The sequence below is a fragment of the Oncorhynchus mykiss genome, unplaced genomic scaffold (assembly GCF_013265735.2).
Source record: "Oncorhynchus mykiss isolate Arlee unplaced genomic scaffold, USDA_OmykA_1.1 un_scaffold_373, whole genome shotgun sequence".
NCBI classification, from domain to species: Eukaryota; Metazoa; Chordata; class Actinopteri; order Salmoniformes; family Salmonidae; genus Oncorhynchus; species Oncorhynchus mykiss.
Genome location: NW_023493820.1, coordinates 25,311 through 51,016, shown reverse-complemented (window position 1 = coordinate 51,016; position 25,706 = coordinate 25,311). Strand labels below are relative to the sequence as shown.

Sequence of the window (25,706 nt, the reverse complement as noted above, 5' to 3'; positions counted from 1 at the left end):
ATGACGCAAAGGTACGTGAATCAAAGTCAATTAATTTTGAAAATACCCATTCAAATAGATCCGTTTTCAACTAGAGAGATTAAGACTCGGCGTATCCGTCTCAATCCTCCACAACTGCTTATGTTAACCCTCCATATCTGCAGTGAAAGATGGTGGACCTAGATCGGTTTTTGTCAAACCATGAGACAATACCTATAATAGGTCTTCTCACAAAAACATCTCTAGCTTCCGAACCGTTTGACCTACAAATTCATATGACCACTCTCTGGAATGAGGAGACCCTCACGAACACGGTGGTATTCTCAATTTTTCTCTACATCCCCCACAAGTGTCAGGAGACTCGTCTGAAGTCACAACCGTCTATGTGCCAAGTTCTGTTTGTAGAATCCAAAATCTTGGGCTACAAACTAATGTGACCCCACTTGTCGCAATGTTCTCCGTTTTGCCCTACGTTCCCAACAAGCGTCACGGGACTAATCTGAAGGTAACCTGTAGTGATTAAAATGATAGATTTTTTAACCAGGGACCTCTCGCAACCTAAGCCATAATCATACACCTAAACCGTGAAAGTGAATTATCACTTTCCACCAAAATGACGGTCAAATTATGAGTCGATGTCTCAATGTTGCTACTGCACATAGCATTGGTGGTATAGTGGTGAGCATAGCTGCCTTCCAAGCAGTTGACCCGGGTTCGATTCCCGGCCAATGCAGAGCCTGAGGAATTCATTTGTTTTAGGGGCTGGATGTCATTTCAAGTGTATTACATTTGAATCATTATCCTTGTACTTGGAAGTCAGAATTGCTCCTACATTCTGCAGGTTATCTAAAATAATAAATGTTGTGCGACGTTGAACCAACAAGTGCATATCAAAATAGATTTGCAGTCCTATCGCCAAAACCATTCAGCCACCTTGTCCTGCGCCCAAGAGGTGATAGTCGGCATTCCGACAAGATCTGCCTGTCTGAGATTGTTCAAGGATCTGCAAAAGGGCTCATCCGGGATTTGAACCCGGGACCTCTCGCACCCTAAGCGAGAATCATACCCCTAGACCAAAAAGTTATTTTTTTGCTTTCTGCAGCAATGACAGTGAAGATATCGATTGACGTGTCCATGGTGCTTGGAACGATTGAACATCATGTGAGTGTTTTGTGCTTTACTTGTGAGCATAACAGTCTTCCAAAATCTTGACCATGTTTCAGTTCAAATCTTCTGTAGTTCATCTGCTGTGTCTTTCACATTCTGTCTTGTTCAGTCGCGACAGCAAAATGATGACGAGTTTTTACAAATTAATAATGAGATCAATTCATTTTTTTAAAAACAAATGAAAAAATAAGACTTCCAAAAGAATGGAACTCATTTATTTTGAGTCAAATGACGCAAAGGTACGTGAATCAAAGTCAATTAATTTTGAAAATACCCATTCAAATAGATCCGTTTTCAACTAGAGAGATTAAGACTCGGCGTATCCGTCTCAATCCTCCACAACTGCTTATGTTAACCCTCCATATCTGCAGTGAAAGATGGTGGACCTAGATCGGTTTTTGTCAAACCATGAGACAATACCTATAATCGGTCTTCTCACAAAAACATCTCTAGCTTCCGAACCGTTTGACCTACAAATTCATATGACCACTCTCTGGAATGAGGAGACCCTCACGAACACGGTGGTATTCTCAATTTTTCTCTACATCCCCCACAAGTGTCAGGAGACTCGTCTGAAGTCACAACCGTCTATGTGCCAAGTTCTGTTTGTAGAATCCAAAATCTTGGGCTACAAACTAATGTGACCCCACTTGTCGCAATGTTCTCCGTTTTGCCCTACGTTCCCAACAAGCGTCACGGGACTAATCTGAAGGTAACCTGTAGTGATTAAAATGATAGATTTTTTAACCAGGGACCTCTCGCAACCTAAGCCATAATCATACACCTAAACCGTGAAAGTGAATTATCACTTTCCACCAAAATGACGGTCAAATTATGAGTCGATGTCTCAATGTTGCTACTGCACATAGCATTGGTGGTATAGTGGTGAGCATAGCTGCCTTCCAAGCAGTTGACCCGGGTTCGATTCCCGGCCAATGCAGAGCCTGAGGAATTCATTTGTTTTAGGGGCTGGATGTCATTTCAAGTGTATTACATTTGAATCATTATCCTTGTACTTGGAAGTCAGAATTGCTCCTACATTCTGCAGGTTATCTAAAATAATAAATGTTGTGCGACGTTGAACCAACAAGTGCATATCAAAATAGATTTGCAGTCCTATCGCCAAAACCATTCAGCCACCTTGTCCTGCGCCCAAGAGGTGATAGTCGGCATTCCGACAAGATCTGCCTGTCTGAGATTGTTCAAGGATCTGCAAAAGGGCTCATCCGGGATTTGAACCCGGGACCTCTCGCACCCTAAGCGAGAATCATACCCCTAGACCAAAAAGTTATTTTTTTGCTTTCTGCAGCAATGACAGTGAAGATATCGATTGACGTGTCCATGGTGCTTGGAACGATTGAACATCATGTGAGTGTTTTGTGCTTTACTTGTGAGCATAACAGTCTTCCAAAATCTTGACCATGTTTCAGTTCAAATCTTCTGTAGTTCATCTGCTGTGTCTTTCACATTCTGTCTTGTTCAGTCGCGACAGCAAAATGATGACGAGTTTTTACAAATTAATAATGAGATCAATTCATTTTTTTAAAAACAAATGAAAAAATAAGACTTCCAAAAGAATGGAACTCATTCATTTTGAGTCAAATGACGCAAAGGTACGTGAATCAAAGTCAATTAATTTTGAAAATACCCATTCAAATAGATCCGTTTTCAACTAGAGAGATTAAGACTCGGCGTATCCGTCTCAATCCTCCACAACTGCTTATGTTAACCCTCCATATCTGCAGTGAAAGATGGTGGACCTAGATCGGTTTTTGTCAAACCATGAGACAATACCTATAATCGGTCTTCTCACAAAAACATCTCTAGCTTCCGAACCGTTTGACCTACAAATTCATATGACCACTCTCTGGAATGAGGAGACCCTCACGAACACGGTGGTATTCTCAATTTTTCTCTACATCCCCCACAAGTGTCAGGAGACTCGTCTGAAGTCACAACCGTCTATGTGCCAAGTTCTGTTTGTAGAATCCAAAATCTTGGGCTACAAACTAATGTGACCCCACTTGTCGCAATGTTCTCCGTTTTGCCCTACGTTCCCAACAAGCGTCACGGGACTAATCTGAAGGTAACCTGTAGTGATTAAAATGATAGATTTTTTAACCAGGGACCTCTCGCAACCTAAGCCATAATCATACACCTAAACCGTGAAAGTGAATTATCACTTTCCACCAAAATGACGGTCAAATTATGAGTCGATGTCTCAATGTTGCTACTGCACATAGCATTGGTGGTATAGTGGTGAGCATAGCTGCCTTCCAAGCAGTTGACCTGGGTTCGATTCCCGGCCAATGCAGAGCCTGAGGAATTCATTTGTTTTAGGGGCTGGATGTCATTTCAAGTGTATTACATTTGAATCATTATCCTTGTACTTGGAAGTCAGAATTGCTCCTACATTCTGCAGGTTATCTAAAATAATAAATGTTGTGCGACGTTGAACCAACAAGTGCATATCAAAATAGATTTGCAGTCCTATCGCCAAAACCATTCAGCCACCTTGTCCTGCGCCCAAGAGGTGATAGTCGGCATTCCGACAAGATCTGCCTGTCTGAGATTGTTCAAGGATCTGCAAAAGGGCTCATCCGGGATTTGAACCCGGGACCTCTCGCACCCTAAGCGAGAATCATACCCCTAGACCAAAAAGTTATTTTTTTGCTTTCTGCAGCAATGACAGTGAAGATATCGATTGACGTGTCCATGGTGCTTGGAACGATTGAACATCATGTGAGTGTTTTGTGCTTTACTTGTGAGCATAACAGTCTTCCAAAATCTTGACCATGTTTCAGTTCAAATCTTCTGTAGTTCATCTGCTGTGTCTTTCACATTCTGTCTTGTTCAGTCGCGACAGCAAAATGATGACGAGTTTTTACAAATTAATAATGAGATCAATTCATTTTTTTAAAAACAAATGAAAAAATAAGACTTCCAAAAGAATGGAACTCATTTATTTTGAGTCAAATGACGCAAAGGTACGTGAATCAAAGTCAATTAATTTTGAAAATACCCATTCAAATAGATCCGTTTTCAACTAGAGAGATTAAGACTCGGCGTATCCGTCTCAATCCTCCACAACTGCTTATGTTAACCCTCCATATCTGCAGTGAAAGATGGTGGACCTAGATCGGTTTTTGTCAAACCATGAGACAATACCTATAATCGGTCTTCTCACAAAAACATCTCTAGCTTCCGAACCGTTTGACCTACAAATTCATATGACCACTCTCTGGAATGAGGAGACCCTCACGAACACGGTGGTATTCTCAATTTTTCTCTACATCCCCCACAAGTGTCAGGAGACTCGTCTGAAGTCACAACCGTCTATGTGCCAAGTTCTGTTTGTAGAATCCAAAATCTTGGGCTACAAACTAATGTGACCCCACTTGTCGCAATGTTCTCCGTTTTGCCCTACGTTCCCAACAAGCGTCACGGGACTAATCTGAAGGTAACCTGTAGTGATTAAAATGATAGATTTTTTAACCAGGGACCTCTCGCAACCTAAGCCATAATCATACACCTAAACCGTGAAAGTGAATTATCACTTTCCACCAAAATGACGGTCAAATTATGAGTCGATGTCTCAATGTTGCTACTGCACATAGCATTGGTGGTATAGTGGTGAGCATAGCTGCCTTCCAAGCAGTTGACCCGGGTTCGATTCCCGGCCAATGCAGAGCCTGAGGAATTCATTTGTTTTAGGGGCTGGATGTCATTTCAAGTGTATTACATTTGAATCATTATCCTTGTACTTGGAAGTCAGAATTGCTCCTACATTCTGCAGGTTATCTAAAATAATAAATGTTGTGCGACGTTGAACCAACAAGTGCATATCAAAATAGATTTGCAGTCCTATCGCCAAAACCATTCAGCCACCTTGTCCTGCGCCCAAGAGGTGATAGTCGGCATTCCGACAAGATCTGCCTGTCTGAGATTGTTCAAGGATCTGCAAAAGGGCTCATCCGGGATTTGAACCCGGGACCTCTCGCACCCTAAGCGAGAATCATACCCCTAGACCAAAAAGTTATTTTTTTGCTTTCTGCAGCAATGACAGTGAAGATATCGATTGACGTGTCCATGGTGCTTGGAACGATTGAACATCATGTGAGTGTTTTGTGCTTTACTTGTGAGCATAACAGTCTTCCAAAATCTTGACCATGTTTCAGTTCAAATCTTCTGTAGTTCATCTGCTGTGTCTTTCACATTCTGTCTTGTTCAGTCGCGACAGCAAAATGATGACGAGTTTTTACAAATTAATAATGAGATCAATTCATTTTTTTAAAAACAAATGAAAAAATAAGACTTCCAAAAGAATGGAACTCATTTATTTTGAGTCAAATGACGCAAAGGTACGTGAATCAAAGTCAATTAATTTTGAAAATACCCATTCAAATAGATCCGTTTTCAACTAGAGAGATTAAGACTCGGCGTATCCGTCTCAATCCTCCACAACTGCTTATGTTAACCCTCCATATCTGCAGTGAAAGATGGTGGACCTAGATCGGTTTTTGTCAAACCATGAGACAATACCTATAATCGGTCTTCTCACAAAAACATCTCTAGCTTCCGAACCGTTTGACCTACAAATTCATATGACCACTCTCTGGAATGAGGAGACCCTCACGAACACGGTGGTATTCTCAATTTTTCTCTACATCCCCCACAAGTGTCAGGAGACTCGTCTGAAGTCACAACCGTCTATGTGCCAAGTTCTGTTTGTAGAATCCAAAATCTTGGGCTACAAACTAATGTGACCCCACTTGTCGCAATGTTCTCCGTTTTGCCCTACGTTCCCAACAAGCGTCACGGGACTAATCTGAAGGTAACCTGTAGTGATTAAAATGATAGATTTTTTAACCAGGGACCTCTCGCAACCTAAGCCATAATCATACACCTAAACCGTGAAAGTGAATTATCACTTTCCACCAAAATGACGGTCAAATTATGAGTCGATGTCTCAATGTTGCTACTGCACATAGCATTGGTGGTATAGTGGTGAGCATAGCTGCCTTCCAAGCAGTTGACCCGGGTTCGATTCCCGGCCAATGCAGAGCCTGAGGAATTCATTTGTTTTAGGGGCTGGATGTCATTTCAAGTGTATTACATTTGAATCATTATCCTTGTACTTGGAAGTCAGAATTGCTCCTACATTCTGCAGGTTATCTAAAATAATAAATGTTGTGCGACGTTGAACCAACAAGTGCATATCAAAATAGATTTGCAGTCCTATCGCCAAAACCATTCAGCCACCTTGTCCTGCGCCCAAGAGGTGATAGTCGGCATTCCGACAAGATCTGCCTGTCTGAGATTGTTCAAGGATCTGCAAAAGGGCTCATCCGGGATTTGAACCCGGGACCTCTCGCACCCTAAGCGAGAATCATACCCCTAGACCAAAAAGTTATTTTTTTGCTTTCTGCAGCAATGACAGTGAAGATATCGATTGACGTGTCCATGGTGCTTGGAACGATTGAACATCATGTGAGTGTTTTGTGCTTTACTTGTGAGCATAACAGTCTTCCAAAATCTTGACCATGTTTCAGTTCAAATCTTCTGTAGTTCATCTGCTGTGTCTTTCACATTCTGTCTTGTTCAGTCGCGACAGCAAAATGATGACGAGTTTTTACAAATTAATAATGAGATCAATTCATTTTTTTAAAAACAAATGAAAAAATAAGACTTCCAAAAGAATGGAACTCATTTATTTTGAGTCAAATGACGCAAAGGTACGTGAATCAAAGTCAATTAATTTTGAAAATACCCATTCAAATAGATCCGTTTTCAACTAGAGAGATTAAGACTCGGCGTATCCGTCTCAATCCTCCACAACTGCTTATGTTAACCCTCCATATCTGCAGTGAAAGATGGTGGACCTAGATCGGTTTTTGTCAAACCATGAGACAATACCTATAATCGGTCTTCTCACAAAAACATCTCTAGCTTCCGAACCGTTTGACCTACAAATTCATATGACCACTCTCTGGAATGAGGAGACCCTCACGAACACGGTGGTATTCTCAATTTTTCTCTACATCCCCCACAAGTGTCAGGAGACTCGTCTGAAGTCACAACCGTCTATGTGCCAAGTTCTGTTTGTAGAATCCAAAATCTTGGGCTACAAACTAATGTGACCCCACTTGTCGCAATGTTCTCCGTTTTGCCCTACGTTCCCAACAAGCGTCACGGGACTAATCTGAAGGTAACCTGTAGTGATTAAAATGATAGATTTTTTAACCAGGGACCTCTCGCAACCTAAGCCATAATCATACACCTAAACCGTGAAAGTGAATTATCACTTTCCACCAAAATGACGGTCAAATTATGAGTCGATGTCTCAATGTTGCTACTGCACATAGCATTGGTGGTATAGTGGTGAGCATAGCTGCCTTCCAAGCAGTTGACCCGGGTTCGATTCCCGGCCAATGCAGAGCCTGAGGAATTCATTTGTTTTAGGGGCTGGATGTCATTTCAAGTGTATTACATTTGAATCATTATCCTTGTACTTGGAAGTCAGAATTGCTCCTACGTTCTGCAGGTTATCTAAAATAATAAATGTTGTGCGACGTTGAACCAACAAGTGCATATCAAAATAGATTTGCAGTCCTATCGCCAAAACCATTCAGCCACCTTGTCCTGCGCCCAAGAGGTGATAGTCGGCATTCCGACAAGATCTGCCTGTCTGAGATTGTTCAAGGATCTGCAAAAGGGCTCATCCGGGATTTGAACCCGGGACCTCTCGCACCCTAAGCGAGAATCATACCCCTAGACCAAAAAGTTATTTTTTTGCTTTCTGCAGCAATGACAGTGAAGATATCGATTGACGTGTCCATGGTGCTTGGAACGATTGAACATCATGTGAGTGTTTTGTGCTTTACTTGTGAGCATAACAGTCTTCCAAAATCTTGACCATGTTTCAGTTCAAATCTTCTGTAGTTCATCTGCTGTGTCTTTCACATTCTGTCTTGTTCAGTCGCGACAGCAAAATGATGACGAGTTTTTACAAATTAATAATGAGATCAATTCATTTTTTTAAAAACAAATGAAAAAATAAGACTTCCAAAAGAATGGAACTCATTTATTTTGAGTCAAATGACGCAAAGGTACGTGAATCAAAGTCAATTAATTTTGAAAATACCCATTCAAATAGATCCGTTTTCAACTAGAGAGATTAAGACTCGGCGTATCCGTCTCAATCCTCCACAACTGCTTATGTTAACCCTCCATATCTGCAGTGAAAGATGGTGGACCTAGATCGGTTTTTGTCAAACCATGAGACAATACCTATAATCGGTCTTCTCACAAAAACATCTCTAGCTTCCGAACCGTTTGACCTACAAATTCATATGACCACTCTCTGGAATGAGGAGACCCTCACGAACACGGTGGTATTCTCAATTTTTCTCTACATCCCCCACAAGTGTCAGGAGACTCGTCTGAAGTCACAACCGTCTATGTGCCAAGTTCTGTTTGTAGAATCCAAAATCTTGGGCTACAAACTAATGTGACCCCACTTGTCGCAATGTTCTCCGTTTTGCCCTACGTTCCCAACAAGCGTCACGGGACTAATCTGAAGGTAACCTGTAGTGATTAAAATGATAGATTTTTTAACCAGGGACCTCTCGCAACCTAAGCCATAATCATACACCTAAACCGTGAAAGTGAATTATCACTTTCCACCAAAATGACGGTCAAATTATGAGTCGATGTCTCAATGTTGCTACTGCACATAGCATTGGTGGTATAGTGGTGAGCATAGCTGCCTTCCAAGCAGTTGACCCGGGTTCGATTCCCGGCCAATGCAGAGCCTGAGGAATTCATTTGTTTTAGGGGCTGGATGTCATTTCAAGTGTATTACATTTGAATCATTATCCTTGTACTTGGAAGTCAGAATTGCTCCTACATTCTGCAGGTTATCTAAAATAATAAATGTTGTGCGACGTTGAACCAACAAGTGCATATCAAAATAGATTTGCAGTCCTATCGCCAAAACCATTCAGCCACCTTGTCCTGCGCCCAAGAGGTGATAGTCGGCATTCCGACAAGATCTGCCTGTCTGAGATTGTTCAAGGATCTGCAAAAGGGCTCATCCGGGATTTGAACCCGGGACCTCTCGCACCCTAAGCGAGAATCATACCCCTAGACCAAAAAGTTATTTTTTTGCTTTCTGCAGCAATGACAGTGAAGATATCGATTGACGTGTCCATGGTGCTTGGAACGATTGAACATCATGTGAGTGTTTTGTGCTTTACTTGTGAGCATAACAGTCTTCCAAAATCTTGACCATGTTTCAGTTCAAATCTTCTGTAGTTCATCTGCTGTGTCTTTCACATTCTGTCTTGTTCAGTCGCGACAGCAAAATGATGACGAGTTTTTACAAATTAATAATGAGATCAATTCATTTTTTTAAAAACAAATGAAAAAATAAGACTTCCAAAAGAATGGAACTCATTTATTTTGAGTCAAATGACGCAAAGGTACGTGAATCAAAGTCAATTAATTTTGAAAATACCCATTCAAATAGATCCGTTTTCAACTAGAGAGATTAAGACTCGGCGTATCCGTCTCAATCCTCCACAACTGCTTATGTTAACCCTCCATATCTGCAGTGAAAGATGGTGGACCTAGATCGGTTTTTGTCAAACCATGAGACAATACCTATAATCGGTCTTCTCACAAAAACATCTCTAGCTTCCGAACCGTTTGACCTACAAATTCATATGACCACTCTCTGGAATGAGGAGACCCTCACGAACACGGTGGTATTCTCAATTTTTCTCTACATCCCCCACAAGTGTCAGGAGACTCGTCTGAAGTCACAACCGTCTATGTGCCAAGTTCTGTTTGTAGAATCCAAAATCTTGGGCTACAAACTAATGTGACCCCACTTGTCGCAATGTTCTCCGTTTTGCCCTACGTTCCCAACAAGCGTCACGGGACTAATCTGAAGGTAACCTGTAGTGATTAAAATGATAGATTTTTTAACCAGGGACCTCTCGCAACCTAAGCCATAATCATACACCTAAACCGTGAAAGTGAATTATCACTTTCCACCAAAATGACGGTCAAATTATGAGTCGATGTCTCAATGTTGCTACTGCACATAGCATTGGTGGTATAGTGGTGAGCATAGCTGCCTTCCAAGCAGTTGACCCGGGTTCGATTCCCGGCCAATGCAGAGCCTGAGGAATTCATTTGTTTTAGGGGCTGGATGTCATTTCAAGTGTATTACATTTGAATCATTATCCTTGTACTTGGAAGTCAGAATTGCTCCTACATTCTGCAGGTTATCTAAAATAATAAATGTTGTGCGACGTTGAACCAACAAGTGCATATCAAAATAGATTTGCAGTCCTATCGCCAAAACCATTCAGCCACCTTGTCCTGCGCCCAAGAGGTGATAGTCGGCATTCCGACAAGATCTGCCTGTCTGAGATTGTTCAAGGATCTGCAAAAGGGCTCATCCGGGATTTGAACCCGGGACCTCTCGCACCCTAAGCGAGAATCATACCCCTAGACCAAAAAGTTATTTTTTTGCTTTCTGCAGCAATGACAGTGAAGATATCGATTGACGTGTCCATGGTGCTTGGAACGATTGAACATCATGTGAGTGTTTTGTGCTTTACTTGTGAGCATAACAGTCTTCCAAAATCTTGACCATGTTTCAGTTCAAATCTTCTGTAGTTCATCTGCTGTGTCTTTCACATTCTGTCTTGTTCAGTCGCGACAGCAAAATGATGACGAGTTTTTACAAATTAATAATGAGATCAATTCATTTTTTTAAAAACAAATGAAAAAATAAGACTTCCAAATTCTGTTTGTAGAATCCAAAATCTTGGGCTACAAACTAATGTGACCCCACTTGTCGCAATGTTCTCCGTTTTGCCCTACGTTCCCAACAAGCGTCACGGGACTAATCTGAAGGTAACCTGTAGTGATTAAAATGATAGATTTTTTAACCAGGGACCTCTCGCAACCTAAGCCATAATCATACACCTAAACCGTGAAAGTGAATTATCACTTTCCACCAAAATGACGGTCAAATTATGAGTCGATGTCTCAATGTTGCTACTGCACATAGCATTGGTGGTATAGTGGTGAGCATAGCTGCCTTCCAAGCAGTTGACCCGGGTTCGATTCCCGGCCAATGCAGAGCCTGAGGAATTCATTTGTTTTAGGGGCTGGATGTCATTTCAAGTGTATTACATTTGAATCATTATCCTTGTACTTGGAAGTCAGAATTGCTCCTACGTTCTGCAGGTTATCTAAAATAATAAATGTTGTGCGACGTTGAACCAACAAGTGCATATCAAAATAGATTTGCAGTCCTATCGCCAAAACCATTCAGCCACCTTGTCCTGCGCCCAAGAGGTGATAGTCGGCATTCCGACAAGATCTGCCTGTCTGAGATTGTTCAAGGATCTGCAAAAGGGCTCATCCGGGATTTGAACCCGGGACCTCTCGCACCCTAAGCGAGAATCATACCCCTAGACCAAAAAGTTATTTTTTTGCTTTCTGCAGCAATGACAGTGAAGATATCGATTGACGTGTCCATGGTGCTTGGAACGATTGAACATCATGTGAGTGTTTTGTGCTTTACTTGTGAGCATAACAGTCTTCCAAAATCTTGACCATGTTTCAGTTCAAATCTTCTGTAGTTCATCTGCTGTGTCTTTCACATTCTGTCTTGTTCAGTCGCGACAGCAAAATGATGACGAGTTTTTACAAATTAATAATGAGATCAATTCATTTTTTTAAAAACAAATGAAAAAATAAGACTTCCAAAAGAATGGAACTCATTTATTTTGAGTCAAATGACGCAAAGGTACGTGAATCAAAGTCAATTAATTTTGAAAATACCCATTCAAATAGATCCGTTTTCAACTAGAGAGATTAAGACTCGGCGTATCCGTCTCAATCCTCCACAACTGCTTATGTTAACCCTCCATATCTGCAGTGAAAGATGGTGGACCTAGATCGGTTTTTGTCAAACCATGAGACAATACCTATAATCGGTCTTCTCACAAAAACATCTCTAGCTTCCGAACCGTTTGACCTACAAATTCATATGACCACTCTCTGGAATGAGGAGACCCTCACGAACACGGTGGTATTCTCAATTTTTCTCTACATCCCCCACAAGTGTCAGGAGACTCGTCTGAAGTCACAACCGTCTATGTGCCAAGTTCTGTTTGTAGAATCCAAAATCTTGGGCTACAAACTAATGTGACCCCACTTGTCGCAATGTTCTCCGTTTTGCCCTACGTTCCCAACAAGCGTCACGGGACTAATCTGAAGGTAACCTGTAGTGATTAAAATGATAGATTTTTTAACCAGGGACCTCTCGCAACCTAAGCCATAATCATACACCTAAACCGTGAAAGTGAATTATCACTTTCCACCAAAATGACGGTCAAATTATGAGTCGATGTCTCAATGTTGCTACTGCACATAGCATTGGTGGTATAGTGGTGAGCATAGCTGCCTTCCAAGCAGTTGACCCGGGTTCGATTCCCGGCCAATGCAGAGCCTGAGGAATTCATTTGTTTTAGGGGCTGGATGTCATTTCAAGTGTATTACATTTGAATCATTATCCTTGTACTTGGAAGTCAGAATTGCTCCTACATTCTGCAGGTTATCTAAAATAATAAATGTTGTGCGACGTTGAACCAACAAGTGCATATCAAAATAGATTTGCAGTCCTATCGCCAAAACCATTCAGCCACCTTGTCCTGCGCCCAAGAGGTGATAGTCGGCATTCCGACAAGATCTGCCTGTCTGAGATTGTTCAAGGATCTGCAAAAGGGCTCATCCGGGATTTGAACCCGGGACCTCTCGCACCCTAAGCGAGAATCATACCCCTAGACCAAAAAGTTATTTTTTTGCTTTCTGCAGCAATGACAGTGAAGATATCGATTGACGTGTCCATGGTGCTTGGAACGATTGAACATCATGTGAGTGTTTTGTGCTTTACTTGTGAGCATAACAGTCTTCCAAAATCTTGACCATGTTTCAGTTCAAATCTTCTGTAGTTCATCTGCTGTGTCTTTCACATTCTGTCTTGTTCAGTCGCGACAGCAAAATGATGACGAGTTTTTACAAATTAATAATGAGATCAATTCATTTTTTTAAAAACAAATGAAAAAATAAGACTTCCAAAAGAATGGAACTCATTTATTTTGAGTCAAATGACGCAAAGGTACGTGAATCAAAGTCAATTAATTTTGAAAATACCCATTCAAATAGATCCGTTTTCAACTAGAGAGATTAAGACTCGGCGTATCCGTCTCAATCCTCCACAACTGCTTATGTTAACCCTCCATATCTGCAGTGAAAGATGGTGGACCTAGATCGGTTTTTGTCAAACCATGAGACAATACCTATAATCGGTCTTCTCACAAAAACATCTCTAGCTTCCGAACCGTTTGACCTACAAATTCATATGACCACTCTCTGGAATGAGGAGACCCTCACGAACACGGTGGTATTCTCAATTTTTCTCTACATCCCCCACAAGTGTCAGGAGACTCGTCTGAAGTCACAACCGTCTATGTGCCAAGTTCTGTTTGTAGAATCCAAAATCTTGGGCTACAAACTAATGTGACCCCACTTGTCGCAATGTTCTCCGTTTTGCCCTACGTTCCCAACAAGCGTCACGGGACTAATCTGAAGGTAACCTGTAGTGATTAAAATGATAGATTTTTTAACCAGGGACCTCTCGCAACCTAAGCCATAATCATACACCTAAACCGTGAAAGTGAATTATCACTTTCCACCAAAATGACGGTCAAATTATGAGTCGATGTCTCAATGTTGCTACTGCACATAGCATTGGTGGTATAGTGGTGAGCATAGCTGCCTTCCAAGCAGTTGACCCGGGTTCGATTCCCGGCCAATGCAGAGCCTGAGGAATTCATTTGTTTTAGGGGCTGGATGTCATTTCAAGTGTATTACATTTGAATCATTATCCTTGTACTTGGAAGTCAGAATTGCTCCTACATTCTGCAGGTTATCTAAAATAATAAATGTTGTGCGACGTTGAACCAACAAGTGCATATCAAAATAGATTTGCAGTCCTATCGCCAAAACCATTCAGCCACCTTGTCCTGCGCCCAAGAGGTGATAGTCGGCATTCCGACAAGATCTGCCTGTCTGAGATTGTTCAAGGATCTGCAAAAGGGCTCATCCGGGATTTGAACCCGGGACCTCTCGCACCCTAAGCGAGAATCATACCCCTAGACCAAAAAGTTATTTTTTTGCTTTCTGCAGCAATGACAGTGAAGATATCGATTGACGTGTCCATGGTGCTTGGAACGATTGAACATCATGTGAGTGTTTTGTGCTTTACTTGTGAGCATAACAGTCTTCCAAAATCTTGACCATGTTTCAGTTCAAATCTTCTGTAGTTCATCTGCTGTGTCTTTCACATTCTGTCTTGTTCAGTCGCGACAGCAAAATGATGACGAGTTTTTACAAATTAATAATGAGATCAATTCATTTTTTTAAAAACAAATGAAAAAATAAGACTTCCAAAAGAATGGAACTCATTTATTTTGAGTCAAATGACGCAAAGGTACGTGAATCAAAGTCAATTAATTTTGAAAATACCCATTCAAATAGATCCGTTTTCAACTAGAGAGATTAAGACTCGGCGTATCCGTCTCAATCCTCCACAACTGCTTATGTTAACCCTCCATATCTGCAGTGAAAGATGGTGGACCTAGATCGGTTTTTGTCAAACCATGAGACAATACCTATAATCGGTCTTCTCACAAAAACATCTCTAGCTTCCGAACCGTTTGACCTACAAATTCATATGACCACTCTCTGGAATGAGGAGACCCTCACGAACACGGTGGTATTCTCAATTTTTCTCTACATCCCCCACAAGTGTCAGGAGACTCGTCTGAAGTCACAACCGTCTATGTGCCAAGTTCTGTTTGTAGAATCCAAAATCTTGGGCTACAAACTAATGTTGTCGCAATGTTCTCCGTTTTGCCCTACGTTCCCAACAAGCGTCACGGGACTAATCTGAAGGTAACCTGTAGTGATTAAAATGATAGATTTTTTAACCAGGGACCTCTCGCAACCTAAGCCATAATCATACACCTAAACCGTGAAAGTGAATTATCACTTTCCACCAAAATGACGGTCAAATTATGAGTCGATGTCTCAATGTTGCTACTGCACATAGCATTGGTGGTATAGTGGTGAGCATAGCTGCCTTCCAAGCAGTTGACCCGGGTTCGATTCCCGGCCAATGCAGAGCCTGAGGAATTCATTTGTTTTAGGGGCTGGATGTCATTTCAAGTGTATTACATTTGAATCATTATCCTTGTACTTGGAAGTCAGAATTGCTCCTACATTCTGCAGGTTATCTAAAATAATAAATGTTGTGCGACGTTGAACCAACAAGTGCATATCAAAATAGATTTGCAGTCCTATCGCCAAAACCATTCAGCCACCTTGTCCTGCGCCCAAGAGGTGATAGTCGGCATTCCGACAAGATCTGCCTGTCTGAGATTGTTCAAGGATCTGCAAAAGGGCTCATCCGGGATTTGAACCCGGGACCTCTCGCACCCTAAGCGAGAATCATACCCCTAGACCAAAAAGTTATTTTTTTGCTTTCTGCAGCAATGACAGTGAAGATATCGATTGACGTGTCCATGGTGCTTGGAACGATTGAACATCATGTGAGTGTTTTGTGCTTTACTTGTGAGCATAACAGTCTTCCAAAATCTTGACCATGTTTCAGTTCAAATCTTCTGTAGTTCATCTGCTGTGTCTTTCACATTCTGTCTTGTTCAGTCGCGACAGCAAAATGATGACGAGTTTTTACAAATTAATAATGAGATCAATTCATTTTTTTAAAAACAAATGAAAAAATAAGACTTCCAAAAGAATGGAACTCATTTATTTTGAGTCAAATGACGCAAAGGTACGTGAATCAAAGTCAATTAATTTTGAAAATACCCATTCAAATAGATCCGTTTTCAACTAGAGAGATTAAGACTCGGCGTATCCGTCTCAATCCTCCACAACTGCTTATGTTAACCCTCCATATCTGCAGTGAAAGATGGTGGACCTAGATCGGTTTTTGTCAAACCATGAGACAATACCTATAATCGGTCTTCTCACAAAAACATCTCTAGCTTCCGAACCGTTTGACCTACAAATTCATATGACCACTCTCTGGAATGAGGAGACCCTCACGAACACGGTGGTATTCTCAATTTTTCTCTACATCCCCCACAAGTGTCAGGAGACTCGTCTGAAGTCACAACCGTCTATGTGCCAAGTTCTGTTTGTAGAATCCAAAATCTTGGGCTACAAACTAATGTGACCCCACTTGTCGCAATGTTCTCCGTTTTGCCCTACGTTCCCAACAAGCGTCACGGGACTAATCTGAAGGTAACCTGTAGTGATTAAAATGATAGATTTTTTAACCAGGGACCTCTCGCAACCTAAGCCATAATCATACACCTAAACCGTGAAAGTGAATTATCACTTTCCACCAAAATGACGGTCAAATTATGAGTCGATGTCTCAATGTTGCTACTGCACATAGCATTGGTGGTATAGTGGTGAGCATAGCTGCCTTCCAAGCAGTTGACCCGGGTTCGATTCCCGGCCAATGCAGAGCCTGAGGAATTCATTTGTTTTAGGGGCTGGATGTCATTTCAAGTGTATTACATTTGAATCATTATCCTTGTACTTGGAAGTCAGAATTGCTCCTACATTCTGCAGGTTATCTAAAATAATAAATGTTGTGCGACGTTGAACCAACAAGTGCATATCAAAATAGATTTGCAGTCCTATCGCCAAAACCATTCAGCCACCTTGTCCTGCGCCCAAGAGGTGATAGTCGGCATTCCGACAAGATCTGCCTGTCTGAGATTGTTCAAGGATCTGCAAAAGGGCTCATCCGGGATTTGAACCCGGGACCTCTCGCACCCTAAGCGAGAATCATACCCCTAGACCAAAAAGTTATTTTTTTGCTTTCTGCAGCAATGACAGTGAAGATATCGATTGACGTGTCCATGGTGCTTGGAACGATTGAACATCATGTGAGTGTTTTGTGCTTTACTTGTGAGCATAACAGTCTTCCAAAATCTTGACCATGTTTCAGTTCAAATCTTCTGTAGTTCATCTGCTGTGTCTTTCACATTCTGTCTTGTTCAGTCGCGACAGCAAAATGATGACGAGTTTTTACAAATTAATAATGAGATCAATTCATTTTTTTAAAAACAAATGAAAAAATAAGACTTCCAAAAGAATGGAACTCATTTATTTTGAGTCAAATGACGCAAAGGTACGTGAATCAAAGTCAATTAATTTTGAAAATACCCATTCAAATAGATCCGTTTTCAACTAGAGAGATTAAGACTCGGCGTATCCGTCTCAATCCTCCACAACTGCTTATGTTAACCCTCCATATCTGCAGTGAAAGATGGTGGACCTAGATCGGTTTTTGTCAAACCATGAGACAATACCTATAATCGGTCTTCTCACAAAAACATCTCTAGCTTCCGAACCGTTTGACCTACAAATTCATATGACCACTCTCTGGAATGAGGAGACCCTCACGAACACGGTGGTATTCTCAATTTTTCTCTACATCCCCCACAAGTGTCAGGAGACTCGTCTGAAGTCACAACCGTCTATGTGCCAAGTTCTGTTTGTAGAATCCAAAATCTTGGGCTACAAACTAATGTTGTCGCAATGTTCTCCGTTTTGCCCTACGTTCCCAACAAGCGTCACGGGACTAATCTGAAGGTAACCTGTAGTGATTAAAATGATAGATTTTTTAACCAGGGACCTCTCGCAACCTAAGCCATAATCATACACCTAAACCGTGAAAGTGAATTATCACTTTCCACCAAAATGACGGTCAAATTATGAGTCGATGTCTCAATGTTGCTACTGCACATAGCATTGGTGGTATAGTGGTGAGCATAGCTGCCTTCCAAGCAGTTGACCCGGGTTCGATTCCCGGCCAATGCAGAGCCTGAGGAATTCATTTGTTTTAGGGGCTGGATGTCATTTCAAGTGTATTACATTTGAATCATTATCCTTGTACTTGGAAGTCAGAATTGCTCCTACATTCTGCAGGTTATCTAAAATAATAAATGTTGTGCGACGTTGAACCAACAAGTGCATATCAAAATAGATTTGCAGTCCTATCGCCAAAACCATTCAGCCACCTTGTCCTGCGCCCAAGAGGTGATAGTCGGCATTCCGACAAGATCTGCCTGTCTGAGATTGTTCAAGGATCTGCAAAAGGGCTCATCCGGGATTTGAACCCGGGACCTCTCGCACCCTAAGCGAGAATCATACCCCTAGACCAAAAAGTTATTTTTTTGCTTTCTGCAGCAATGACAGTGAAGATATCGATTGACGTGTCCATGGTGCTTGGAACGATTGAACATCATGTGAGTGTTTTGTGCTTTACTTGTGAGCATAACAGTCTTCCAAAATCTTGACCATGTTTCAGTTCAAATCTTCTGTAGTTCATCTGCTGTGTCTTTCACATTCTGTCTTGTTCAGTCGCGACAGCAAAATGATGACGAGTTTTTACAAATTAATAATGAGATCAATTCATTTTTTTAAAAACAAATGAAAAAATAAGACTTCCAAAAGAATGGAACTCATTTATTTTGAGTCAAATGACGCAAAGGTACGTGAATCAAAGTCAATTAATTTTGAAAATACCCATTCAAATAGATCCGTTTTCAACTAGAGAGATTAAGACTCGGCGTATCCGTCTCAATCCTCCACAACTGCTTATGTTAACCCTCCATATCTGCAGTGAAAGATGGTGGACCTAGATCGGTTTTTGTCAAACCATGAGACAATACCTATAATCGGTCTTCTCACAAAAACATCTCTAGCTTCCGAACCGTTTGACCTACAAATTCATATGACCACTCTCTGGAATGAGGAGACCCTCACGAACACGGTGGTATTCTCAATTTTTCTCTACATCCCCCACAAGTGTCAGGAGACTCGTCTGAAGTCACAACCGTCTATGTGCCAAGTTCTGTTTGTAGAATCCAAAATCTTGGGCTACAAACTAATGTGACCCCACTTGTCGCAATGTTCTCCGTTTTGCCCTACGTTCCCAACAAGCGTCACGGGACTAATCTGAAGGTAACCTGTAGTGATTAAAATGATAGATTTTTTAACCAGGGACCTCTCGCAACCTAAGCCATAATCATACACCTAAACCGTGAAAGTGAATTATCACTTTCCACCAAAATGACGGTCAAATTATGAGTCGATGTCTCAATGTTGCTACTGCACATAGCATTGGTGGTATAGTGGTGAGCATAGCTGCCTTCCAAGCAGTTGACCCGGGTTCGATTCCCGGCCAATGCAGAGCCTGAGGAATTCATTTGTTTTAGGGGCTGGATGTCATTTCAAGTGTATTACATTTGAATCATTATCCTTGTACTTGGAAGTCAGAATTGCTCCTACATTCTGCAGGTTATCTAAAATAATAAATGTTGTGCGACGTTGAACCAACAAGTGCATATCAAAATAGATTTGCAGTCCTATCGCCAAAACCATTCAGCCACCTTGTCCTGCGCCCAAGAGGTGATAGTCGGCATTCCGACAAGATCTGCCTGTCTGAGATTGTTCAAGGATCTGCAAAAGGGCTCATCCGGGATTTGAACCCGGGACCTCTCGCACCCTAAGCGAGAATCATACCCCTAGACCAAAAAGTTATTTTTTTGCTTTCTGCAGCAATGACAGTGAAGATATCGATTGACGTGTCCATGGTGCTTGGAACGATTGAACATCATGTGAGTGTTTTGTGCTTTACTTGTGAGCATAACAGTCTTCCAAAATCTTGACCATGTTTCAGTTCAAATCTTCTGTAGTTCATCTGCTGTGTCTTTCACATTCTGTCTTGTTCAGTCGCGACAGCAAAATGATGACGAGTTTTTACAAATTAATAATGAGATCAATTCATTTTTTTAAAAACAAATGAAAAAATAAGACTTCCAAAAGAATGGAACTCATTTATTTTGAGTCAAATGACGCAAAGGTACGTGAATCAAAGTCAATTAATTTTGAAAATACCCATTCAAATAGATCCGTTTTCAACTAGAGAGATTAAGACTCGGCGTATCCGTCTCAATCCTCCACAACTGCTTATGTTAACCCTCCATATCTGCAGTGAAAGATGGTGGACCTAGATCGGTTTTTGTCAAACCATGAGACAATACCTATAATCGGTCTTCTCACAAAAACATCTCTAGCTTCCGAACCGTTTGACCTACAAATTCATATGACCACTCTCTGGAATGAGGAGACCCTCACGAACACGGTGGTATTCTCAATTTTTCTCTACATCCCCCACAAGTGTCAGGAGACTCGTCTGAAGTCACAACCGTCTATGTGCCAAGTTCTGTTTGTAGAATCCAAAATCTTGGGCTACAAACTAATGTGACCCCACTTGTCGCAATGTTCTCCGTTTTGCCCTACGTTCCCAACAAGCGTCACGGGACTAATCTGAAGGTAACCTGTAGTGATTAAAATGATAGATTTTTTAACCAGGGACCTCTCGCAACCTAAGCCATAATCATACACCTAAACCGTGAAAGTGAATTATCACTTTCCACCAAAATGACGGTCAAATTATGAGTCGATGTCTCAATGTTGCTACTGCACATAGCATTGGTGGTATAGTGGTGAGCATAGCTGCCTTCCAAGCAGTTGACCCGGGTTCGATTCCCGGCCAATGCAGAGCCTGAGGAATTCATTTGTTTTAGGGGCTGGATGTCATTTCAAGTGTATTACATTTGAATCATTATCCTTGTACTTGGAAGTCAGAATTGCTCCTACATTCTGCAGGTTATCTAAAATAATAAATGTTGTGCGACGTTGAACCAACAAGTGCATATCAAAATAGATTTGCAGTCCTATCGCCAAAACCATTCAGCCACCTTGTCCTGCGCCCAAGAGGTGATAGTCGGCATTCCGACAAGATCTGCCTGTCTGAGATTGTTCAAGGATCTGCAAAAGGGCTCATCCGGGATTTGAACCCGGGACCTCTCGCACCCTAAGCGAGAATCATACCCCTAGACCAAAAAGTTATTTTTTTGCTTTCTGCAGCAATGACAGTGAAGATATCGATTGACGTGTCCATGGTGCTTGGAACGATTGAACATCATGTGAGTGTTTTGTGCTTTACTTGTGAGCATAACAGTCTTCCAAAATCTTGACCATGTTTCAGTTCAAATCTTCTGTAGTTCATCTGCTGTGTCTTTCACATTCTGTCTTGTTCAGTCGCGACAGCAAAATGATGACGAGTTTTTACAAATTAATAATGAGATCAATTCATTTTTTTAAAAACAAATGAAAAAATAAGACTTCCAAAAGAATGGAACTCATTTATTTTGAGTCAAATGACGCAAAGGTACGTGAATCAAAGTCAATTAATTTTGAAAATACCCATTCAAATAGATCCGTTTTCAACTAGAGAGATTAAGACTCGGCGTATCCGTCTCAATCCTCCACAACTGCTTATGTTAACCCTCCATATCTGCAGTGAAAGATGGTGGACCTAGATCGGTTTTTGTCAAACCATGAGACAATACCTATAATCGGTCTTCTCACAAAAACATCTCTAGCTTCCGAACCGTTTGACCTACAAATTCATATGACCACTCTCTGGAATGAGGAGACCCTCACGAACACGGTGGTATTCTCAATTTTTCTCTACATCCCCCACAAGTGTCAGGAGACTCGTCTGAAGTCACAACCGTCTATGTGCCAAGTTCTGTTTGTAGAATCCAAAATCTTGGGCTACAAACTAATGTGACCCCACTTGTCGCAATGTTCTCCGTTTTGCCCTACGTTCCCAACAAGCGTCACGGGACTAATCTGAAGGTAACCTGTAGTGATTAAAATGATAGATTTTTTAACCAGGGACCTCTCGCAACCTAAGCCATAATCATACACCTAAACCGTGAAAGTGAATTATCACTTTCCACCAAAATGACGGTCAAATTATGAGTCGATGTCTCAATGTTGCTACTGCACATAGCATTGGTGGTATAGTGGTGAGCATAGCTGCCTTCCAAGCAGTTGACCCGGGTTCGATTCCCGGCCAATGCAGAGCCTGAGGAATTCATTTGTTTTAGGGGCTGGATGTCATTTCAAGTGTATTACATTTGAATCATTATCCTTGTACTTGGAAGTCAGAATTGCTCCTACATTCTGCAGGTTATCTAAAATAATAAATGTTGTGCGACGTTGAACCAACAAGTGCATATCAAAATAGATTTGCAGTCCTATCGCCAAAACCATTCAGCCACCTTGTCCTGCGCCCAAGAGGTGATAGTCGGCATTCCGACAAGATCTGCCTGTCTGAGATTGTTCAAGGATCTGCAAAAGGGCTCATCCGGGATTTGAACCCGGGACCTCTCGCACCCTAAGCGAGAATCATACCCCTAGACCAAAAAGTTATTTTTTTGCTTTCTGCAGCAATGACAGTGAAGATATCGATTGACGTGTCCATGGTGCTTGGAACGATTGAACATCATGTGAGTGTTTTGTGCTTTACTTGTGAGCATAACAGTCTTCCAAAATCTTGACCATGTTTCAGTTCAAATCTTCTGTAGTTCATCTGCTGTGTCTTTCACATTCTGTCTTGTTCAGTCGCGACAGCAAAATGATGACGAGTTTTTACAAATTAATAATGAGATCAATTCATTTTTTTAAAAACAAATGAAAAAATAAGACTTCCAAAAGAATGGAACTCATTTATTTTGAGTCAAATGACGCAAAGGTACGTGAATCAAAGTCAATTAATTTTGAAAATACCCATTCAAATAGATCCGTTTTCAACTAGAGAGATTAAGACTCGGCGTATCCGTCTCAATCCTCCACAACTGCTTATGTTAACCCTCCATATCTGCAGTGAAAGATGGTGGACCTAGATCGGTTTTTGTCAAACCATGAGACAATACCTATAATCGGTCTTCTCACAAAAACATCTCTAGCTTCCGAACCGTTTGACCTACAAATTCATATGACCACTCTCTGGAATGAGGAGACCCTCACGAACACGGTGGTATTCTCAATTTTTCTCTACATCCCCCACAAGTGTCAGGAGACTCGTCTGAAGTCACAACCGTCTATGTGCCAAGTTCTGTTTGTAGAATCCAAAATCTTGGGCTACAAACTAATGTGACCCCACTTGTCGCAATGTTCTCCGTTTTGCCCTACGTTCCCAACAAGCGTCACGGGACTAATCTGAAGGTAACCTGTAGTGATTAAAATGATAGATTTTTTAACCAGGGACCTCTCGCAACCTAAGCCATAATCATACACCTAAACCGTGAAAGTGAATTATCACTTTCCACCAAAATGACGGTCAAATTATGAGTCGATGTCTCAATGTTGCTACTGCACATAGCATTGGTGGTATAGTGGTGAGCATAGCTGCCTTCCAAGCAGTTGACCCGGGTTCGATTCCCGGCCAATGCAGAGCCTGAGGAATTCATTTGTTTTAGGGGCTGGATGTCATTTCAAGTGTATTACATTTGAATCATTATCCTTGTACTTGGAAGTCAGAATTGCTCCTACATTCTGCAGGTTATCTAAAATAATAAATGTTGTGCGACGTTGAACCAACAAGTGCATATCAAAATAGATTTGCAGTCCTATCGCCAAAACCATTCAGCCACCTTGTCCTGCGCCCAAGAGGTGATAGTCGGCATTCCGACAAGATCTGCCTGTCTGAGATTGTTCAAGGATCTGCAAAAGGGCTCATCCGGGATTTGAACCCGGGACCTCTCGCACCCTAAGCGAGAATCATACCCCTAGACCAAAAAGTTATTTTTTTGCTTTCTGCAGCAATGACAGTGAAGATATCGATTGACGTGTCCATGGTGCTTGGAACGATTGAACATCATGTGAGTGTTTTGTGCTTTACTTGTGAGCATAACAGTCTTCCAAAATCTTGACCATGTTTCAGTTCAAATCTTCTGTAGTTCATCTGCTGTGTCTTTCACATTCTGTCTTGTTCAGTCGCGACAGCAAAATGATGACGAGTTTTTACAAATTAATAATGAGATCAATTCATTTTTTTAAAAACAAATGAAAAAATAAGACTTCCAAAAGAATGGAACTCATTTATTTTGAGTCAAATGACGCAAAGGTACGTGAATCAAAGTCAATTAATTTTGAAAATACCCATTCAAATAGATCCGTTTTCAACTAGAGAGATTAAGACTCGGCGTATCCGTCTCAATCCTCCACAACTGCTTATGTTAACCCTCCATATCTGCAGTGAAAGATGGTGGACCTAGATCGGTTTTTGTCAAACCATGAGACAATACCTATAATAGGTCTTCTCACAAAAACATCTCTAGCTTCCGAACCGTTTGACCTACAAATTCATATGACCACTCTCTGGAATGAGGAGACCCTCACGAACACGGTGGTATTCTCAATTTTTCTCTACATCCCCCACAAGTGTCAGGAGACTCGTCTGAAGTCACAACCGTCTATGTGCCAAGTTCTGTTTGTAGAATCCAAAATCTTGGGCTACAAACTAATGTGACCCCACTTGTCGCAATGTTCTCCGTTTTGCCCTACGTTCCCAACAAGCGTCACGGGACTAATCTGAAGGTAACCTGTAGTGATTAAAATGATAGATTTTTTAACCAGGGACCTCTCGCAACCTAAGCCATAATCATACACCTAAACCGTGAAAGTGAATTATCACTTTCCACCAAAATGACGGTCAAATTATGAGTCGATGTCTCAATGTTGCTACTGCACATAGCATTGGTGGTATAGTGGTGAGCATAGCTGCCTTCCAAGCAGTTGACCCGGGTTCGATTCCCGGCCAATGCAGAGCCTGAGGAATTCATTTGTTTTAGGGGCTGGATGTCATTTCAAGTGTATTACATTTGAATCATTATCCTTGTACTTGGAAGTCAGAATTGCTCCTACATTCTGCAGGTTATCTAAAATAATAAATGTTGTGCGACGTTGAACCAACAAGTGCATATCAAAATAGATTTGCAGTCCTATCGCCAAAACCATTCAGCCACCTTGTCCTGCGCCCAAGAGGTGATAGTCGGCATTCCGACAAGATCTGCCTGTCTGAGATTGTTCAAGGATCTGCAAAAGGGCTCATCCGGGATTTGAACCCGGGACCTCTCGCACCCTAAGCGAGAATCATACCCCTAGACCAACGAGCCTTATGCAAAAAGTTATTTTTTTGCTTTCTGCAGCAATGACAGTGAAGATATCGATTGACGTGTCCATGGTGCTTGGAACGATTGAACATCATGTGAGTGTTTTGTGCTTTACTTGTGAGCATAACAGTCTTCCAAAATCTTGACCATGTTTCAGTTCAAATCTTCTGTAGTTCATCTGCTGTGTCTTTCACATTCTGTCTTGTTCAGTCGCGACAGCAAAATGATGACGAGTTTTTACAAATTAATAATGAGATCAATTCATTTTTTTAAAAACAAATGAAAAAATAAGACTTCCAAAAGAATGGAACTCATTTATTTTGAGTCAAATGA

At 41.3% G+C, this 25,706-nt stretch overlaps 20 non-coding genes across 20 annotated transcripts; 19 read left to right on the top strand and 1 right to left on the bottom strand.

Moving 5' to 3' along the window:
* The first annotated feature begins 640 nt into the window (after positions 1-640).
* Positions 641-712, top strand: trnag-ucc. The gene has a single exon. It is a non-coding gene; the product is annotated as a tRNA-Gly (tRNA).
* Positions 713-2,014: 1,302 nt separating this feature from the next.
* trnag-ucc lies at positions 2,015-2,086 on the top strand. Its single transcript has one exon. It is a non-coding gene; the product is annotated as a tRNA-Gly (tRNA).
* Positions 2,087-3,388: 1,302 nt separating this feature from the next.
* Positions 3,389-3,460, top strand: trnag-ucc. Its single transcript has one exon. It is a non-coding gene; the product is annotated as a tRNA-Gly (tRNA).
* Positions 3,461-4,762: 1,302 nt separating this feature from the next.
* On the top strand, positions 4,763-4,834 carry trnag-ucc. The gene has a single exon. It is a non-coding gene; the product is annotated as a tRNA-Gly (tRNA).
* Positions 4,835-6,136: 1,302 nt separating this feature from the next.
* Positions 6,137-6,208, top strand: trnag-ucc. Its single transcript has one exon. It is a non-coding gene; the product is annotated as a tRNA-Gly (tRNA).
* A 1,302-nt stretch (positions 6,209-7,510) lies between these two features.
* Positions 7,511-7,582, top strand: trnag-ucc. Its single transcript has one exon. It is a non-coding gene; the product is annotated as a tRNA-Gly (tRNA).
* A 1,302-nt stretch (positions 7,583-8,884) lies between these two features.
* trnag-ucc lies at positions 8,885-8,956 on the top strand. Its single transcript has one exon. It is a non-coding gene; the product is annotated as a tRNA-Gly (tRNA).
* A 1,302-nt stretch (positions 8,957-10,258) lies between these two features.
* On the top strand, positions 10,259-10,330 carry trnag-ucc. Its single transcript has one exon. It is a non-coding gene; the product is annotated as a tRNA-Gly (tRNA).
* A 902-nt stretch (positions 10,331-11,232) lies between these two features.
* Positions 11,233-11,304, top strand: trnag-ucc. The gene has a single exon. It is a non-coding gene; the product is annotated as a tRNA-Gly (tRNA).
* Positions 11,305-12,606: 1,302 nt separating this feature from the next.
* trnag-ucc lies at positions 12,607-12,678 on the top strand. The gene has a single exon. It is a non-coding gene; the product is annotated as a tRNA-Gly (tRNA).
* Positions 12,679-13,980: 1,302 nt separating this feature from the next.
* Positions 13,981-14,052, top strand: trnag-ucc. Its single transcript has one exon. It is a non-coding gene; the product is annotated as a tRNA-Gly (tRNA).
* A 1,293-nt stretch (positions 14,053-15,345) lies between these two features.
* On the top strand, positions 15,346-15,417 carry trnag-ucc. Its single transcript has one exon. It is a non-coding gene; the product is annotated as a tRNA-Gly (tRNA).
* Positions 15,418-16,719: 1,302 nt separating this feature from the next.
* On the top strand, positions 16,720-16,791 carry trnag-ucc. The gene has a single exon. It is a non-coding gene; the product is annotated as a tRNA-Gly (tRNA).
* A 1,293-nt stretch (positions 16,792-18,084) lies between these two features.
* On the top strand, positions 18,085-18,156 carry trnag-ucc. The gene has a single exon. It is a non-coding gene; the product is annotated as a tRNA-Gly (tRNA).
* A 1,302-nt stretch (positions 18,157-19,458) lies between these two features.
* Positions 19,459-19,530, top strand: trnag-ucc. The gene has a single exon. It is a non-coding gene; the product is annotated as a tRNA-Gly (tRNA).
* Positions 19,531-20,832: 1,302 nt separating this feature from the next.
* On the top strand, positions 20,833-20,904 carry trnag-ucc. Its single transcript has one exon. It is a non-coding gene; the product is annotated as a tRNA-Gly (tRNA).
* A 1,302-nt stretch (positions 20,905-22,206) lies between these two features.
* On the top strand, positions 22,207-22,278 carry trnag-ucc. The gene has a single exon. It is a non-coding gene; the product is annotated as a tRNA-Gly (tRNA).
* Positions 22,279-23,580: 1,302 nt separating this feature from the next.
* Positions 23,581-23,652, top strand: trnag-ucc. Its single transcript has one exon. It is a non-coding gene; the product is annotated as a tRNA-Gly (tRNA).
* A 1,302-nt stretch (positions 23,653-24,954) lies between these two features.
* Positions 24,955-25,026, top strand: trnag-ucc. The gene has a single exon. It is a non-coding gene; the product is annotated as a tRNA-Gly (tRNA).
* Positions 25,027-25,304: 278 nt separating this feature from the next.
* trnap-agg lies at positions 25,305-25,376 on the bottom strand. The gene has a single exon. It is a non-coding gene; the product is annotated as a tRNA-Pro (tRNA).
* Between the last annotated feature and the right edge of the window lie 330 nt (positions 25,377-25,706).